The 19,596-nt window shown below is 40.5% G+C and overlaps 1 protein-coding gene across 16 annotated transcripts in view; it reads left to right on the forward strand.

Moving 5' to 3' along the window:
• The window catches only part of TENM1 (teneurin transmembrane protein 1), a 1,403,901-nt gene that overhangs the window by 223,848 nt on the left and 1,160,457 nt on the right, over positions 1–19,596 (forward strand). For all 16 annotated transcript variants that reach the window (XM_073361279.1, XM_073361281.1, XM_073361273.1 and 13 more), the window contains one exon: positions 9,665–9,804. The gene's annotated coding sequence lies outside the window, so the exon portion shown is untranslated. The remainder of the gene's footprint in view (positions 1–9,664; positions 9,805–19,596) is intronic.

Raw genomic sequence — 19,596 nt, forward strand, 5'->3', positions numbered from 1 at the left:
GGGCTGCTCTATCTTACACTTGAATGCCATGCCCTTCAAGGGACCTGGCTGGCAGTCGAGAATACCTGGAGCACAGCAGTTCTCTGGCCATAACCCTAACATTCCCACTCCACCAGGGCCTGCTGGTGTAGGAGAAGTGTAGAGGAAAAGTGTAGGGCCATTCTTCCAGCTCTGCACTAACCAGAGAACCCTCTAGAGCTGGGATTATTCCTCAGGGGCTCTTTACACTGTTTTGCAGAGCCTTTACATACAGGAACAGAACATGTAATTGGGCTCACCTTATTAGACCACTTTGGATGGGCTATTACCAGCAGGAGAGTGAGTTTGTGTGTTGGGGGGCGGAGGGTGAGAAAACCTGGATTTGTGCTGGAAATGGCCCAACTTGATTATCATACACATTGTAAGGAGAGTGATCACTTTAGATAAGCTATTACCAGCAGGAGAGTGGGGTGGGAGGAGGTATTGTTTCATGGTCTCTGTGTATATAATGTCTTCTGCAGTTTCCACAGTATGCATCCGCTGTAGCTCACGAAAGCTTATACTCAAATAAATTGGTTAGTCTCTAAGGTGCCACAAGTACTCCTTTTCTTTTTGCGAATACAGACTAACACGGCTGTTACTCTGAAACCAGTTACTGAACAATTGCTTACTTTCTTATTTTTACCATCTAGTTATGAAACAAATCAACTGGAATATAAGTATTGTACTTACATTTCAATGTATAGTACATAGAGCAGTATAAACAAGCTATTGTCTGTATGAAATGTTAGTTTGTACTGACTTTACAAGAACTTTTTATGTAGCCTGTTGTAAAACTAGGCAAATATCTAGATGAGTTGATGTACCCTTGGAAGACCTCTGCGTATCCCCAGGGGTACACGTACCCCAGGTTGAGAACCAATGCCTTAAACTATCAAAATACAATATGTTTCACTCTGTACAATAATCTTGCAGCAGAGTGTCAACAAATATTGCTTGGCAATGTCCACACAAATCTGTTGTCATGGCAACCGAATCCCTACTCACAAGAAAGGAAGGTAAACATATGGTAGAAATAGCATGCTACTCCAAGAACATTTCCAGGATCACAATTCTCTTTAAAAACAAAACAAACAAACAAAAACTTAAATCAAAGAGAAGTCAACTGTACAGTCTTACATTTTCATTTTTAAATTGATATAAAAGGTAAATTTTCACAGCTGGGTGTCAGCTTCAATTATTTCCAGCACCATGGAATTGAGAAGCATGGGCTGGGGTGTGGCTGAAGAGGGGGGCAGCTGGGACCTGTCTTCTGTGTTTGTCCAAACTGATTTGAACCTTTTCCCCAAGGTTTGGGTACAATCACTCAGCTATTTATACAGGCAACAATTTAGACTTGCATCTGATTCAAAATAGTTAGGACCTGGATTGCTCATGCTTAAACATATGAATGAAGTCTGAGAGATGTACAAGAAACTAAAGGTGGGGAACGCTTTAATATTTAGAAACTCATATGAATAAGGGAAGTGGGTGAGACTGGGATGTGTTTGTATATATTGTGGGTATGAACGATCGACATATTATACATATGATATTCCATCCACACCGTACTCACTATTGAAAACAGGTCATAAGACCTTCAAATATTTTGGAAGTGCGTGTTTAAAAACTTAGAGATTCTGGGTGGATGAAAGATGGTATGGAGTCCATTTAGAATGATTTTTCCTTAAAATCCATCACAGGACTGTATGGTAGAAGGGCATTGCCCTGGCACCACAGACCTCATTTGGTACAGAACAGCAGCGTAGTTGGAGCAGCTGTAGAATTAGAGCTTTTCAAATCGCTCATAAGAAAACCCCAAACCACAGGGAATTTGACTAGTTTGGGTGCAAAGTAAAAACTCAGATTTGATTTGTTGATAAGATCTTCATGAATCATTCAAGGAACCTCGCACAGGAGAAATTCACTTTTACATGGTTTCCACATAAACCTAACCTTTCCATCTGGGTTTTATTTTGATATTTTGGACTCGTTCTAACTTGTGAGAGGGTGAACCCACACACTGAATCAGAAGAAAGTGTCCTCAGAGGGGGTGGTCAAAATTTTTCCATTAAAACTGTTTTTTGACAAAAAAAAAATGCGTTTTGACTAAATAAGGGGAAAGTGACCACTTTCTGCAGAAAATTTCTGCTTTTCATAAAAGCCCAAAAAACGGAGAACAGAAAAGTTTTCAGTTTTTTCCTGAAAACCTTTTGATTTTTGAGTTCTCAATTTTTTGCTGAAAAGTAGAATTTTCCACAGGGAGTTAAAAAAAACAAAACATTTTCTGCCTAGGTCTGTTTCTCAGAAACTCTTGGGGAACAAGGCCATTGAGCTTCACTGATCTAGTACCTGTCCTCTGCTTTTGACACATCCAGAGGATTCCTTCATGTACAGGAGTGGCTTGACTTGAGATAGAACCATGGCTGGACTTCTTACTTAAAATGGGATATCAGAGCTCTCTTGAGAGGGTTGAGCTTGAATGGCACTATTGTTTTTTTTTCACTTTTGCTTGAGCGTGTTTGCTACTGGAAAGAACTGATAGTTTCAATGGGATGTTAATCTCAAGCAGAGCAAGGCTGTTCTGTGGGAATGCCAGAATGTTGCAAATCATTTTATTTACAGGATTTTGTCTTGTGAACTTGAGGTTAAGTGGCAGCTTTTGATTTCAAGCATTATGTTAATTTGAGTTGAGATGATGAGAGGGCAACATCTTGCTAGTTTTGTAAGACATGTCACTGTCCTATGTTTGTGTGTGGTTTACTTTCTCACTTGACTAGTTCTCACAGTTGATTTTTAACCCAATCAACCTACAAGCTTTACATCCATTTTAATTTGTAACCCTTATTAGCCGAGGGCTACTTTCAGTCTTTCTCTCTCCCCTCCTCTCTGATACTCCTGCATCTCCAAACAGATGCCAATCTGCTCCTGCTGTTTCTAAGCTTTCATCTTAGTGTGTTCCATGATGTTTCATCATTCCCAATTTGTATGTTTATCAGATTAGACTCAACTAAAAAAGATCATTAGTACAATATGATAAAGGTGATAATAAAATAGATGTATTAGGTTTATGGGGCATTATAGCTAAATTACTGTATTAAAGTCTTTGCCATTGCAAACTGATTTAATATTCCTACTTTGTGGCAATTTTTTTAATAAAGCAAGAAATATGTAGTTTGTTTGCAAAAAGAGCGTTATGTTGCATATTTTATAACGCTGATATTCTAAAATTGATATCATACTTGCAACATTTTATTTACACTGATATAGACATTTCCATTGTAAATTGAAAGCACTTTATAATTCTGCCAGTAAAAATGGTTTTTGCTCTAGGAGGAAATTCTATTCCAAAATTTCTAAAAATCACTTTTTTGAGAGCTGCAACTGTGATTTTTCAAATACATAATACAAAACTTTGATATTTTGGAGGATATTTTAAAAACTGAACAATTTTCAAAACAAGTATTGGCAAGTACAGTAATCAATTCATCATATAAACCACTGGCTTCCCTTTTAAAACAATTTGTTTTTCTATAAACGCGATCTTTGTCATCCAGAATATCTAACAACTAAACTAAACTATCACATGGACAAATGCATCCTCGGGTGAGGTTCTCTATCCTATTGTCCTTGAGGAGAAAAGAACAATATTATTATAGGTCCTCTCCACCTTTAAAAAGATGGTGAACAGATGGCATATACTTCCAGCTGAAGTGGAGAACTCAAGTAGTAAAAACCAGCTGACTGTGAATTTGAATCTGCAATGCCCAATTTGTGAATGGCTCAGTTTAGTCACTTGTGTGTTCCCCTGCAGAGAGAGCTTACAGAATGTTTGGGTTTTTTATAAGGCTAAACAAATTAATGCCCTGATCTTCCATTTATAAATACTGGCACAGTGGTCTACCCATATGGATCATAATGAAGGACAAAAAGAAGGGTATTAGTTAGACTACCGTTCTAGTCGTTTGGATGAACATGTTGGGTGAACATGTCTTTCCTCCCCAATTAGCTGTGTTATACTTGAATGGGAATGTTTTTACCCAATACTAACACAAAATATAAAATGATTAAAATTATCTTTTCTACAAAAGTTTTATATAGTTAACCCATATGGAAAAATAATGTCAGAATTCTTAGCAAGCAGCTCCAGACATGAGGCTCAATCTCTGTGTCTGCTCTTTCATGTTGTGTGATAAAATTCTAATTATTCCAATGATGCTAAAATTCACTGCAGGATTGCAAAGTATGTACCAGACCCAGCATTAGCCCTTGGGTATGCTGTTTCAAATCCATTACCAAATCTAACAATAGAGCTGATGATATTATTGCAGAATTGAACTTCATCAGTTTGCATTTCAAAAGAACTCAGCTAAAGGTCTGATAAAAATTTTAAAATATCTAGAGAGCAGTTTAATGAGAATAGTCCAACTATGTGGTTAAATAGAACAATGAAATGGATGGAGGACTGAAAGGTCAATTGTTAGGAGAAACTATTAGCTCCAGTGGCTGTTCTGTCTCATGTAGTTTGTTCCCCAGATCAAATTAACATATAGACTATATGTGACCTCTACTAAACTCCATTGTAAGCTAAAACCAAATTTTCTCCTAGAGGGGTTTGTCCCCATAATGATGATTTGGACATTCCATGAGGCAATGCCAGCTGCCCTGATCAGTTCTCAGCAGCTGGGGGAATGTTTCTCAGTATAGAGGGAGTGCTTATGGGAGATGATGCTTCATAAACAGCATTTTCTTCTGTGAGAAAATACTTGTGTGGTTGAGCAGACATCATCCTGCACAACCACATACTCAAGGCCTCATGCAGTGGAGGAAGAAGGGTTTTTCTTTTCCAGGGATTGATGGAAAGGCCCTCACTCTCCCCTTTTCCTCTATCTTTGACTCCTCTCCACTTATGCTAGCAGAGCAGAGATTTATGTCCCTTTTTCAACTGATTTTTGGCATAAATATGGAAATGGCCCTTCTTTTCGTGTATGGTAGAAATGGCCACACATTGTGAAAGTGTAGAAATCAGAAAGAGATTTAATATAGTGGACCCAAGTAGCTTTCAAATGGCAGGAGACAGCCATTGGAAAATTCCCTTTTCATGGCTGAACTCTCCACCCACAGAAAGATGGCCTCCTGCCACCTCAACCCAGGCTTAAAAGGAGAGAGGGGACATGGGAGGGAGCATGGAGGAGCAGAGATCCATTATACCTGATGGACCTTACATTGGTCATGGAAGTGAGAATAAGTTGTGTGCTTCTCTAGCTTCCACCAGTGTGACTGAAGTTCAGGGAGATGTAACTGGATCCTAATGCCCTCCCTATCACCATCATCTCCACCCTGTCTGAGTAGAGCTCACATGGATGGCAGCATTGAGCCTCGTATGTTTAATTGGGAAAAAAACCTGATACCTGACCCAAAGTTTCTATTGTTATCAGCACTTATGAAAGTGGCTCCAAGGATCATGAGAGAGGCAGTCTGCTGTGGCTGACTGGGCAAGAGTAGGAAGCAGGTGGGGAGGATGATATCTCAATTAATCACTGTTTGATGGCAGGAAGACAAGTATCATTTGGCAAGACAAGTGCAAAATATTTTTGTCTTTTCATCCTCATATTTGTTGGATTGACAGGAACTTAGCATGGGGAAAAGCCAACCCATAGTCTGTTTTATTCCAGCAGTCACTAGCAGAACTCATACACAACTGACAGCCTTTACTGAAAGTTCCCTATTCTTCTGAATGAAAAGCAAGTTGAAAATCCAAGTGAAACGTACACAATTGGAGTAGTTTCTGATTTCTCATTTGAAGCTAGTTTTCTCTATTGATCATTGTTTCTGCAATATGTGACTTGGTTCGGTGAATATATTATATTGTTTTCTTTCCAAAAGTGCTGAATTTTTTTTTAAATACAGCATATTTGGAAAATTTAACTTTGGGCTTTTTCCTAGTCCCTTATGTATGTCTATATATAGGTGACGAATAAAAATCTTCTGCATGCTTGGAAGCAGTGCCAGATTTAAGACCATCATTCTTTGCAACATTTTGCAGATGTCCTGAGCTACCTATTTTTCACTGGCATTCAAACAGTTTCTAAGAACAGTAGGAAAAATATACTTTTCTGATGTCTGTGGAAGAGCAAACTGCCATCCCAATGAGAGTAGCATGGTATGCCATTTTTTATTTCACAAGCAGAAAGAATTCACAGAGTAGCAGGATCTAACTCATAATTCACAAACAAGCTGAATGTGTTCAGCTAACTATCTTTAATGATGGCTGAATAGTCCAAATAAATAAAGTCTACGTATAGCAGGGTGCATGTGATCATGGCTCTGGCCACTGGGGAACTGAACCCAGGCCATGAACATGATATTCTGTTGCTTGAGCCAAAGGTCTAGATCTGTTAGCTAGGGGTCAGCAGCAGAGAAGATTCAGAAACATTATTATATGATCCAGTAGAGAGAAGGGAAAAAAGACACCTTCAGCCAGTGTGTTACTTGCAGACATAATTCATGTATCTTTGTAGATTGTCTGTATTGTGTATGTATATCTGACTCAAAGAGGCTAGCTACCTCTGACGCCTTTCTAGTCTCTGAGTGCAAACTCTCAGGTGTTTGTCCTCTTGCCATTACCTGTCACAGAGTAGAATATCATGATTCGTCCTCTCTTAGACCAGCAGCTGGCTCTGATACCATGCATTTACCAACTGTGTATTATCCTGCAGTTCCAAACTCAGTTTCAGGCACCTGCGTTTCCTTTTTTGGAAGCCAGTGACACTGATATTTGCCAACAGCCTTTTAAAATCAAATTTAGCATCTCACAGTTACAGGGCTAGCTGCACCTCTGTCCCCTTACTGGTCTCTCTGAGCATACCCTGTCAGGCCTTGTGTCTTTATCTCTCCTAGAATGGAATTCCATGATTCTCCCACTGTTAGACCAGGCCCTGGGATACAGTATCTAGTGTACTTAAATTCTTACCCTGCAGGTCTGATTGGGTTTGGGCACCTGTGGTTCTTCCCTTCTGGACTAGTGGTCCATATAGTGACCAAGCAGTCTTCGTAAAATGAAATGATTGTTTATTTTAGCAGTAAGACAAAGGTTTTAGAGAAAAAATGGATTTTAAAATAATCTTTACACACGTCTATCTTACCTAATGTACTAACATCCCATAATGGTGGCAACCTAGGGAGGCTTATCACTTTCAGATACTTTCAGGTGGTGCCTGAGTGTCTCCCCTAGTATGGTTCTCTCTGACACCCTTTTTAAGAGAGCTTGTGTCAACCACCCCCTGCCTTTTGCTCTCTTGGGTTCTTTACCAAATGGGTCATGCTTCCCCCACTGTTCAAACTAGTTTGGTGGCTGCCCAGGAGACTGTAAGTGCTACGCCACTGTAAGTGCTGTAGTGTAGGTGTAGCCCGAGTGTGCGCATGATTGACAGGATGTGAAAAGATGGAGAGTTACTACCCACTTCACAGTGACTAAGCCACGTGTGTGTCAGTTCTGTCCATTTTCTTTGTAAATTTTCACTGATGATCATTTCTATTCAGCGTACCTCATTTTGGCTGATTAACTTCTCACTTATCAGTGTTACTGACTCAGTACAGTTACTGAACTAAACGAAAACAGTTTGACGTTATGTATCCAGTTAATTACATGCCAGACTGAGGATGGCCCTCCATAGGTGCACAACAGGGGATGTGGTGTGACAAGGAGAGGTCATAAGCATCCCTTTCTCCTCCCACTTTGATCCTGTTTAGTGGTTAGCCTCAGTGTGGCAGGGTAGTATAGTACCTGTTCACTGTAAGTGGCAGCATCCCCTGAAAGGGCAGCTACAGGGAGTTTGAGGGCAAAGCCATGCCCTCACCCCTCTCTACACTGTGTTGTTCAGTGAACAGCGCAATGGATGTGGGACCCTGACAACCATGATTCTGTTTCAAGCTCGGCCACTGCAGTTACATCAGTGATTGTAAAATGAAAGTATTGAATGTTTAGTGATACCCACTGTATCTCTCATTTAATCCCTATTTGCTAGGTATGAAATTCATCCAAAAAACTACGTGCTTCACTTGGATATTAGACATCTTGGGTTACCTTCTACTTACATGGCCATAGATATACTGTTTTCACCCTCTTCAGGGTTCCTCATTCTGGTACCTTGATTGTCTTCTTGTTTCTTGTTTTAGCCGTGCCATATAGACGTTGGGAGGCAACTTTCTCTTCTTCGTTGTTTCCCTAGTCTGAATTGTTGCTTTATGAAAAGACGTCATACCAGATAAAGATTATTTGTGAGTGGTGAAAAAATCAGTCAGGAGAAAGACGTTTAGTCAGACTGAGTAACCCATGCTCAATTAAATATCAGGCATATAACTGACTCTTTTCATTGTATAACTGGAGAAAAACAGTGGTTGCCCTTAAACTCCGGAGTTGCCATTTTAACTAAAAAAACATTGTCTCCATATTCCGTATACTAAGTACTAGGAAGTTCAAAGAATGTCTTGGTATGTTAACTAGCTCCAAATGTACAAGTCATTATTATTCATTATTATTTGTTTATATTGTAATGCCCAGAGGCCCAAACAAGAGTGGAGCCTCATTGCATTAGGTGCTGTATGTACTCCTAGTAAGAAACAGTTCTACCATTTCCTGAAGAGCTTAAAATTTAAAGGAACAGGACTGACAGAGTAGGAGAAAGAAAGTGCTATTATCCACATTTTACAGATAGCAAACTGAGGTAAGGAAAGAGATTAAGTGACACAGGATGTCTGTGGCAGAGCTGGGAATTGTACCCAGAACTTTCAACTCCAGTCCTATAATCACAAAACCATCCTTAATCTATAACATTTCTGAAGAGTGACTTCTATAATTCTTTTAATTTTGCATACATGTTCCCAGCTCAAGTTAATATCTACTTGTTGAGATATTCCCCAACAAAGATTTCTGAAGCGACGTTGTATGTATTACTTTGTGTTTATTATTCTTCCAATACCCAGAATGCTTCCTTATCTCACTTGTCACAGACACACAGGGATTCATATTCAAGAAAACCAAGAAATGATTGTGAAACACTTGAGTGCACACTGAAGTCTTTTTTCAGAGCGTTAAGTGTTAGAATTTGGGATGCTTTTCTAAATTTGTATCTCACTGTATATTTTATAATATCTCAACTGTTGCACTGAACTTATGAGCTAAAGAAAGTAAAACTCTTTATTCTTATACCTGGGGAGACTTATTTTGATCATAATTACATTGTTGTAAACCAAAAGTTACTCCAAGGACTCTGATGGAATTGTTGTAATGTACACTGATGTAACTATGATGATATTATGTGCTCTAGCCTAATATTATTCTAGCTCAACACTCCTATTTACAGTACTCAGCCCTGTATTTACTGTTCCTCTGTTTTTTTAAATTTCCCAGTTATAAATCTTCTGATGTATTTTTTAAACGTGACAGTCTCAGAGGTGAGAGCTAATGTTGAATATGAGAGCTACAAGTATCATTAGCTGCCTGCTTAAACAATGCTCTTCTTTAATCATAAAATTACTACAGATAGCTGAAGGAATTTGCATTAGTTATTGAGATGGTTTGTTTTTTGGCAGACCTGTAAACTGTGGTTTAGACCAGCTGCTCAAGTCAACCTTTATTTTTCAGATCTGGATGGAGTGTTTCTTCATCTGAATGATGCTGTCTGGGACTACAGCTCTGTGACACCCCTCAGTTGTGCTTGCAGAAGAGGCAGAGAGGCTTCCAAGAAGCTCTGAAAAGGAGAAAAGTCTGGAGCTTCTAATTAGGTGAGTTTAAAAGAGGTGATTAGCAGCAATGGATGGCTATAATTCCCTTGTTTTTTTACAGCAAGGAAGATACAATATAATAAGCTATCTGGCCTAACATTAATAAGTAGTTATACAACATACGCCTCTTTGGGCAGTTACAAGACAGAGCAAGCTATTCACCCAACACTGCACTTCATCAAGTATTTTGATTATATTATTAAACAAAACGCATACAGAGACATCAGGAGTGGACATTTCATAGATCACTTACGTTCCATCAGAATGATCAGTTTGTGATCACAGCTTTTTCATAACTTTGTTAAATATGGAGTGGATCTCAGTTATGACTAACGAGCTACAGAAGTTTGCATATCTGTTTAGTTTGGCAAAGCTAGCTCGGCTCCTAAAGACCATCCTATATGTTCCACTATTTTAAAATGATATTCTATAATGTGACACAGGATTTGGATAAAGAACTTTGACTAATACATAGGGTTTACTGTAGTGATTGATTTCTAATTTTTCTATCCTGGCACAATCTACAGGGAAACTAGAATTTGTTTTTCTTCAGCTTGGTGCCTAAAAAAGAGCAAAGTGGCAAAAAACAATGGTTTGCTTCTTCCAGAGGAAAAAAACACAGGGTGATATATCTGGTCACATTGACATCAGTAGCAAAACTTCAACTGATTCAGTGGGGCCAAGATTTCACCCACTATCTGTAACTTCAAGTGTGTTTAGTCAACAATATAGTTCTTCAGTTTCCTAGTTCTTGAGCCTATCTGTGCAAAATCTCCCTCTTCCCCTCATGACCCTTCCCTAAGCTTTCCACTGCCTCCTCTTTATATCTCTGTTTTAATTATCCCTTTGTTAACCCCTTCAGTACTTATTTCAGAGTGTGGCATATGTACATTAAATCATAAACAGTTTTTTTAAAATATATTTTTATAATTGCTTCACCACAAAACAACCCACCACCAAACAACCAAACAACAGACCCACACATATATGGAGTTTATGAGGAGAGTTTATAACAAAAGTTGCTACAGACAAAAAAAATCACCCAGCGCCCACAGATGAGATGTGGCACATGAGATTTCAGGGTAGTTAGTTTCATTTGGGGAAGAAGGGAGTTTGGAAATAAGGCAGAAACTAATGTCTCTCTATAAACCTGAATTATGAGGAGATCCCTCAACTCCCAAATAAAATTCTTCCATTCCCAAAATACTTATATTTATAAGGTAGGTTACGTTTGGTTAAGGCACTGAACTTCTCAGCAAAATTTGCATAATATCAGTATTCTGCTAGCTCCCAACATTCTTGTGACATGATGTTTCTAAAATAGAAAATATTTATTAATACAAATATGAGTATTATCCTAAGGCATCTGCACAGTTGTACTCAGTTAACACAAACTAAATGATGTAAACATAATGACATTGTGATACATGAAGGCAAAATCATTGCTTATCATAGGAATCAATTCAGTTGTTCACATAATAGTTTACCATGTTGTTCAGTCTAAACATTCAATCTTTACAACACCCTTTTTTCTAGATCAGCATCATTTTGTCCTTCCACACATCATAATGTCCGCTCCATTGACTTGTATTGATCTCATTTTGTCTTTCTTTAGATTATAATGTTGTTGCCTTAGACTTCCATTGACACAGCTTTGTCTTTTCCCACCAGCCTCCATTGATTAGCATGGATATTGTTTCCACCTAATTATGATGCTGTCTTAAGAACTTTGTGACAAAGCTTATTCAGTAGTGCAGCTATAAATATAAACAGTAGCTGCAACTCTGTATCTCAGCCATTTCCAAGGTGTTCCTCCATTTCTTTCAGGAAGAGGGGGGAATATGTGTTTTAAAGTATTGTAATATTAATTTGGTTCATCAGCTCTGCAAAATATGGGATGAGATATTATTGGAATCCAACTTCTCTGAAGGTGACCCATCCTCAATACACCCATGGCACAGAGCTTTATGTGAGCACATTGTATTCTCCATTCAATTTGCCTCCTTGCTTCATACTTGTATTGAAGCACTGTAGACAATAATCCTACAACTGGAATCCCCTGGAGATCACATGAGTTGTATATTTCACTAACCTGCCTACTCCCCAAAACACCTCAAACAGGCAGAGGCACCCACACACCACCATCATTCGTACTCAGATACCCATGGACAAAATAAAAGTTGGTAGGCTTAGTTTCTAGTGCTGCACTGAATGAGACATCTCGCTCTTGCTTCAGTTGTGCCCTATGGCTTTATTCATGCTGGGGAATACACATGTGCAGTCGTGTTCCATCTTCTGAATGTTTCCTTTTGACAAGTAAGAAGTCAGGTTTTGAGTCCGAAATTCAAGAGTAAGGCCGGTGGCATCAAACTATAGCAAAAATGGACTTCCTGAAAAAGAGACTGACCTCGCTGTGCAGGTGGAGACTGCTTCTCTAAACTCATTTTAGCAACTTCTGCCATGATATTTTGACAGCCTTGTGAGCAAACGTAATGCTATCTCAACACAAAGGTGCATGAATGAAAGGTTCAAGCTAATCAGTTGAGAGGAATTAAGGGCTGGATTCACAAAGTACTCAGTGAGTAGTCAGTTGCTATAGTGATGGCTGCTTATTATACCGGTCTGTACCTGGGCATAGTTTCACTGTTATCTTTTCCTACTCCCTTCCCCATGTATGCTGATTTGTATCCACTTGTTGTCTGATGTCATATGATAATATTGTAAGCTCTTGAGGGAAAGGACTAGTTTTTATATTACAGGTTGTATATTACATGTATATTACATGCATAATGCCAATATCACAGGAAGTACTGAGCTTATAAGAGGATTTAAGGCCTCCGCTGCTCTTTCCTGTGCCTGGTTTCCTCTTAGAGCAGGGATCAAGATGAGCATATTCTTCCACAGGACCCACTAGGAAGGGAGAAACAGGAAGTGAGCGGTATGTGGCTCCTGTGTATAGCATCCCAGGGTTGGAACCTGGATGGGTGGGTGTGACTGGGTTTCCCCCCCACCTGCAGAGTGGTGTAAGCTCCAAGAAGGGAACAAGGCTCATTTAGAAACCCAAGTGAAGCGCTGAATTTAAAGGGCTCAGAGACAGGGCTGAAGACCCTGGTGAGGGCAGATAGACAGTTTTTGTTGGATTCTTTGTTACCCTGGAAGGAGTTCGTTTTAACTGTGTGACCCGGCCGGAGCCAAAGAAGACCCACCAAATGAGACTGACAACCTAGAGGGAGTGCCAAGAGTAGGAAAAGGCCTGCAGTACTAGACACAGCAGCAGGAGGCGCTCAAGAGCTGAGTGTCCCCCCTTTACAAAGCACTTAAAGAAGTCTGATTTTTCAGAAGGTGCTCAGTACCTCTGAAAATCAGGAGACCTGTTTAAGTGCCTGACTATAGAATTAAAGGCCCAACTTTTGTCATCCAGGTGTAAATATTTTGGCCCAAATCTTCAGAAGTGTTTTTCCAGCACCTTTCATGACTACTTAATTCACTTAATGTTTAAAACGGGGGTGGAGGGTGGAGAGTGAGATGTAATAATTTATAAAATGGGTTTGGTTTAATGAAGCAGGATCCATATGTGAGCTGGCTTAGAATCATAGAATATCAGGGTTGGAAGGGACCCCAGAAGGTCATCTAGTCCAACCCCCTGCTTGAAGCAGGACCAATTCCCAGTTAAATCATCCCAGCCAGGGCTTTGTCAAGCCTGACCTTAAAAACCTCTAAGGAAGGAGATTCTACCACCTCCCTAGGTAACGCATTCCAGTGTTTCACCACCCTCTTAGTGAAAAAGTTTTTCCTAATATCCAATCTAAACCTCTCCCACTGCAACTTGAGACCATTACTCCTCGTTCTGTCATCTGCTACCATTGAGAACAGTCTAGAGCCATCCTCTTTGGAACCCCCTTTCAGGTAGTTGAAAGCAGCTATCAAATCCCCCCTCATTCTTCTCTTCTGCAGGCTAAACAATCCCAGCTCCCTCAGCCTCTCCTCATAAGTCATGTGTTCCAGACCCCTAATCATTTTTGTTGCCCTTCGCTGGACTCTCTCCAATCTATCCACATCCTTCCTGTAGTGTGGGGCCCAAAACTGGACACAGTACTCCAGATGAGGCCTCACCAATGTCGAATAGAGGGGAACGATCACGTCCCTCGATCTGCTCGCTATGCCCCTACTTATACAGCCCAAAATGCCATTGGCCTTCTTGGCAACAAGGGCACACTGCTGACTCATATCCAGCTTCTCGTCCACTGTCACCCCTAGGTCCTTTTCCGCAGAACTACTGCCTAGCCATTCGGTCCTTAGTCTGTAGCTGTGCATTGGGTTCTTTCGTCCTAAGTGCAGGAATGCAGCATTACCAAAACTGCCTGCTGACCTATAAATATTGTGATACAGGAGGGCCAAGGGAGCAGTGGTAGAGTGGTCAAGGGGAAATATATAAACCCTAGGCTAATTAAGGTGTGATTCCCTGTAGACTAGGGAGGGTTGCTACTGGTTAATTGGAGCACCTGTAGGCAATTAAGGCCCTGTCAGGAACCTAAGAAATTAGGCTCCTGACTGGAGCTTGGAGGTGTGTTGTGAGAGCTGAAAGACCAGAGAACCGAAGTAAGGGAGACCCTGCCCTGGCAGGGTGGGGAGACTCCCTCCCCCAGGGACTAAGGACTGAGAGTAACACCACCCAAGGGGAAAGAGGGTAAAAAACCTGCAGGGCTTGAGAGGGCCTGGGACTCAGAGTGAGGAGCAAACCCAGACCCCTCCCCCGCTTTCCTCCTCTACCACCTTCCCGGGCCACTAGCAAGGCCTTCGGCACCCAAGAGCAGGGGAAAAGGTGGCGTCTTAGCCCCTCCCCCAAAGGAAAGCACAGAACCCCATATGAACATCGGCCATCTTGTCACAGTATAACCAGCAGGTGCTTGATCCTGACAAAGTTTACACATGCAGAGTAATCCTTATCTATGTAAATTGACTCATTGATTTCAAAGTGAATGGCACCTAGATACCTAGGCAATGGGCATATTAGAAATGCTATTGATAGTAGGATCGGTAATGCTACTGATTGATCCGTGATTGATAGACGAGCTGTATTACCATGAGCTCAGAAATGGTTTTCCAGAAAGCTAAATAGGTCAGAAGGATTAAATACATCCACTGATCTCTCCATACCAAGCTTTTTGTTATCAGTCTTCTGCTCTAGCTCTCTATACTATTTACTTCTATTATAGAGTCCTGCTAATAGGCTGCACCTAACACATAAAATCTTGCTGCTATTGAAAATTGTTGAGAGAAGGGATTGCCTCTGGTTTCAGAGTAACAGCCGTGTTAGTCTGTATTTGCAAAAAGAAAACGAGTACTTGTGGCACCTTAGAGACTAACCAATTTATTTGAGCATGAACTTTCGTGAGCTACAGCTCACTTCATCGGATGCATACTGTGGAAAGTACAGAAGACATTTTTATACACACAAACCATGAAAAAATGGGTGATTATCACTACAAAAGGTTTTCTCTCCCCCCACCCCACTCTCCTGCTGGTAATAGCTTATGTAAAGTGATCACTCTCCTTTCAATGTGTATGATAATCAAGGTGGGCCATTTCCAGCACAAATCCAGGTTTTCTCTCCACACCCCCCCAACACACACACAAACCCACTCTCCTGTTGGTAATAGCTTATCTAAAGTGATGACTCTCCTTACAATGTGTATGATAATCAAGGTGGGCCATTTCCAGCACAAATCCAGGGTTTAACAAGAACGTCTGAGGAAGGGGGAGGGGTAGGAAAAAACAAGGGGAAATAGGTTACCTTGCATAATGACTTAGCCACTCCCAGTCTCTATTCAAGCCTAAGTTAATTGTATCCAATTTGCAAATGAATTCCAATTCAGCAGTCTCTTGCTGGAGTCTGGATTTGAAGTTTTTCTGTTGTAATATCGCAACTTTCATGTCTGTAATCGCGTGACCAGAGAGATTGAAGTGTTCTCCGACTGGTTTATGAATGTTATAATTCTTGACATCTGATTTGTGTCCATTTATTCTTTTATGTAGAGACTGTCCAGTTTGACCAATGTACATGGCAGAGGGGCATTCCTGGCACATGATGGAATATATCACATTAGTAGATGTGCAGGTGAACGAGCCTCTGATAGTGTGGCTGATGTTATTAGGCCCTGTGATGGTGTCCCCTGAATAGATATGTGGGCACAGTTGGCAACGGGCTTTGTTGCAAGAATAGGTTCCTGGGTTAGTGGTTCTGTTGTGTGGTATGTGGTTGCTGGTGAGTATTCGCTTCAGGTTGGGGGGCTGTCTGTAGGCAAGGATTGGCCTGTCTCCCAAGATTTGTGAGAGTGTTGGGTCATCCTTCAGGATAGGTTGTAGATCCTTGATACTATGTTGGAGGGGTTTTAGTTGGGGGCTGAAGGTGACGGCTAGTGGCGTTCTGTTATTTTCTTTGTTAGGCCTGTCCCGTAGTAGGTGACTTCTGGGATCTCTTCTGGCTCTATCAATCTGTTTCTTCACTTCTGCAGGTGGGTATTGTAGTTGTAAGAATGCTTGATAGAGATCTTGTAGGTGTTTGTCTCTGTCTGAGGGGTTGGAGCAAATGCAGTTGTATCGCAGAGCTTGGCTGTAGACAATGGATCGTGTGGTGTGGTCAGGGTGAAAGCTGGAGGCATGTAGGTAGGAATAGCGGTCAGTAGGTTTCTGGTATAGGGTGGTGTTCACTTTACATAAGCTATTACCAGCAGGAGAGTGGGATGGGGGGAGAGAAAACCTTTTGTAGTGATAATCACCCATTTTTTCATGGTTTGTGTGTATAAAAACGTCTTCTGTACTTTCCACAGTATGCATCCGATGAAGTGAGCTTTAGCTCACGAAAGCTTATGCTCAAATAAATTGGTTAGTCTCTAAGGTGCCACAAGTACTCCTTTTCTTTTTGCCTCTGGTTTGTACAGTTCCCAGAATAATGGAGGCCCCAATCCTGATTAAAGCCTTTGGGGTGTGTGTTAATTAATAATATTGACTCAAAGCAATGATGTTTAAAAGAGGCAGAAGCATCCCAAAAATAGGTGGAAAGCACCATAGCACCTTTGATGCTGTACTTCCTGCTTTAGGCACATCACTTACGTTGAAAGAAAAAATACATAGAAAAGAGAAATAATGCATGTTAATTTAAATACCAGGGAAAAAAAGATCAGATTTGCAAAACATCAAGTTGCCAATCTATTGAACATCTAATTTATCAGCAGAGGTAATTTAACAGTCGGTTCATACTGCTGTGTTAAAGAGAGACTCGAGCATGTTGGAAATTGAAGAATACTAACTAGTATTATAATTATAACAGCAGGACTTTTTATAATTTGTAATTATCTGAAAAACCGGTGCACCTGGAACGTTGCTTAATGTATAAAATCCTCTTTATTTTCAAACAATTTTCAATTTTCTGCAGCACAGCATTGTGTATCTTTAATTAGCATCCTAAATTGTGATTATTTGCTTTGGAATTTAAACTGCAAAAAGGCTAGCTATAATTTTAGTGATGATTTCTTTCTCCCAGGAGGTATTTATAACTCAGAAATAAGATTTATTTTAAATTGTGACTGATTACTTACCTGTCAGAGTTTTGTAGCAAAAACAGTTTTTCCAGTAGATGTTTTAAGCTAAAACTCCTTCACCCCTTTCACACATTGTCAGTTCCTTTAGTTCTGTGAAAAACTAACAAGATGAGGGCCATATTAAATTGGTATGTCAATGCCTGGAAGAGAGAACTTTAAGGCATGATTTTATTCCTCTCTCCTGATGCCCAAAAAATTCCTTCTACCTCTTTCTTTAGTAGAGAAATATTGGTAACCAGACACCTAAATTATGGAACACAATATAGAACTCCCACATCATGATAATAAACACCGTCTGTTTTGTCCTTCAACAGGTTCATTTCTTTAGCAAAAATTACTGTACTGAAGAAGGGTTACATGACAGATACAATTAATGATAATTTTGTGCAGAGCAGGTTCATTAATTTTAGGTGCAGAAACAGGATTCTGACCTACCTCAGCTTTCACAGGCTTGCATAGAGTAGAATGCCTGTGACTCCCATTGCTGGATGGATAGTAAGTACTTTGTGTCTGCACCATGTTTTTTCCAAACCAATCTATATGATTCAAAAGACAGTCAATCTCCTGCTTACAAATTACTATGCTGTTTTATATAGGCTCTTATACTGCACTCATCACTGTAGTATCTGTGGCTCCCACTAGGACATTAGATAGTCACAGTCACACAGCTGGTCATGTGTTGTTTGTTCTCTCTGCCTCTCCCCAAAGGAAGCAGTGTGTGCAACGGAGTGTCTTATTTAGGTAGGATTTTAGGAATATTTTTAATATACATGTTGCTATCTATTTATGTTAGAGTAGGGAAGGTCAAAGAAATGTACCTCACACTTGGTGTTAGAGGAGTGGACTTGTCTTGGTCCTGAATCTGGTGATTTTAGATCACTCACTTAGCTCAGGCTGGATTTCTGGGCCCTTTTGATAAGATTAGTTGTGGGTGACAGTTTCAGTGATGGTTCTCTAAATGCTGTTCATTTTTCAGATCATATCCTGGAGAAGGAATAATTCCATCAGTGGTGATGGATGGTAGGGGACATGTTGGCTCCGCTGCAGTAAAGCACATAATCTCATGCTAAATTTTCAGAATGTGAGTCATTTAATTGACTTCAATGTCATTACTTATATAGTATTTTTTTCTGTACTGTGGTATCTGAATCACCTCAATATTTCCGGGTAGCTTAGGGTGACTATAGTCCAGTTTGGGCTGGGAAAATCCCTTTTTTAAGCCCTGTCCCGGCCGTCACGACTTTTTTGGTAAAAGTGGGCATTTGTCACATTTGATCTTGCCAACTTGATCAGTGAGCAAGAGCGAACAGGACAAATGCCCTCTTTTGTCAAAAAAGTGGGGTGCGGAGGAACATGGGGGGGGCAGGCAGGGCTCGGGCAAGCAACAACACCAGCCCTGTGAGGGGAGGGGAGGCAGGGCTTGGACAAGCAGCTGGGATCAGGCCTGTGCAGGGTGCGGAGGAGGGGTGGCTCGGGCTAGCCTCATGTAGTGTTCCATTTTGCCTTTGGAAAATATGGTCACACTACTATAGAAAATAACTGCAGTATCTAAGATGCTGTGCTTTTGTACTAGGTGGTAAATGTTGACTTTAATGGCAACCATTGCATAAACGGACTCTGAGAGAGAATTTCTAACCAGGCGTTGGGGTACCATCATTGTGCTGATGATTCACTTCTGTGTGTTGATTGCACTATATATCCTAATGAGTTAGACTCTTGAGCTTTAAATATATTAACACAACTGAATCAGGACTTGACCCCATTAAAATGGTTTACTAAATGTTGCATCATGTCACGGTTCCTCCCCCACTCTGAACTCTAGGGTACAGATGTGGGGACCTGCATGAAAAACCTCCTAAGCTTATCTTTACCAGCTTAGGTCAAAACTTCCCCAAGGTACAAAATTTTACATCCGTTATCCTTGGACTGGCCGCTACCACCACCAAACTAATACTGGTTACTGGGGAAGAGCTGTTTGGACGCGTCCTTCCCCCCAAAATACTTCCCAAAACCTTGCACCCCACTTCCTGGACAAGGTTTGGTAAAAAGCCTCACCAATTTGCCTAGGTGACCACGGACCCAAACCCTTGGATCTGAGAACAATGAAAAAGCATTCAGTGTTTTACAAGAAGACTTTTAATAAAAAATAGAAGTAAATAGAAATAAAGAAATCCCCCCTGTAAAATCAGGA

Source organism: Lepidochelys kempii, chromosome 9, assembly GCF_965140265.1.
Source record: "Lepidochelys kempii isolate rLepKem1 chromosome 9, rLepKem1.hap2, whole genome shotgun sequence".
In the NCBI taxonomy this organism is placed as follows: Eukaryota; Metazoa; Chordata; order Testudines; family Cheloniidae; genus Lepidochelys; species Lepidochelys kempii.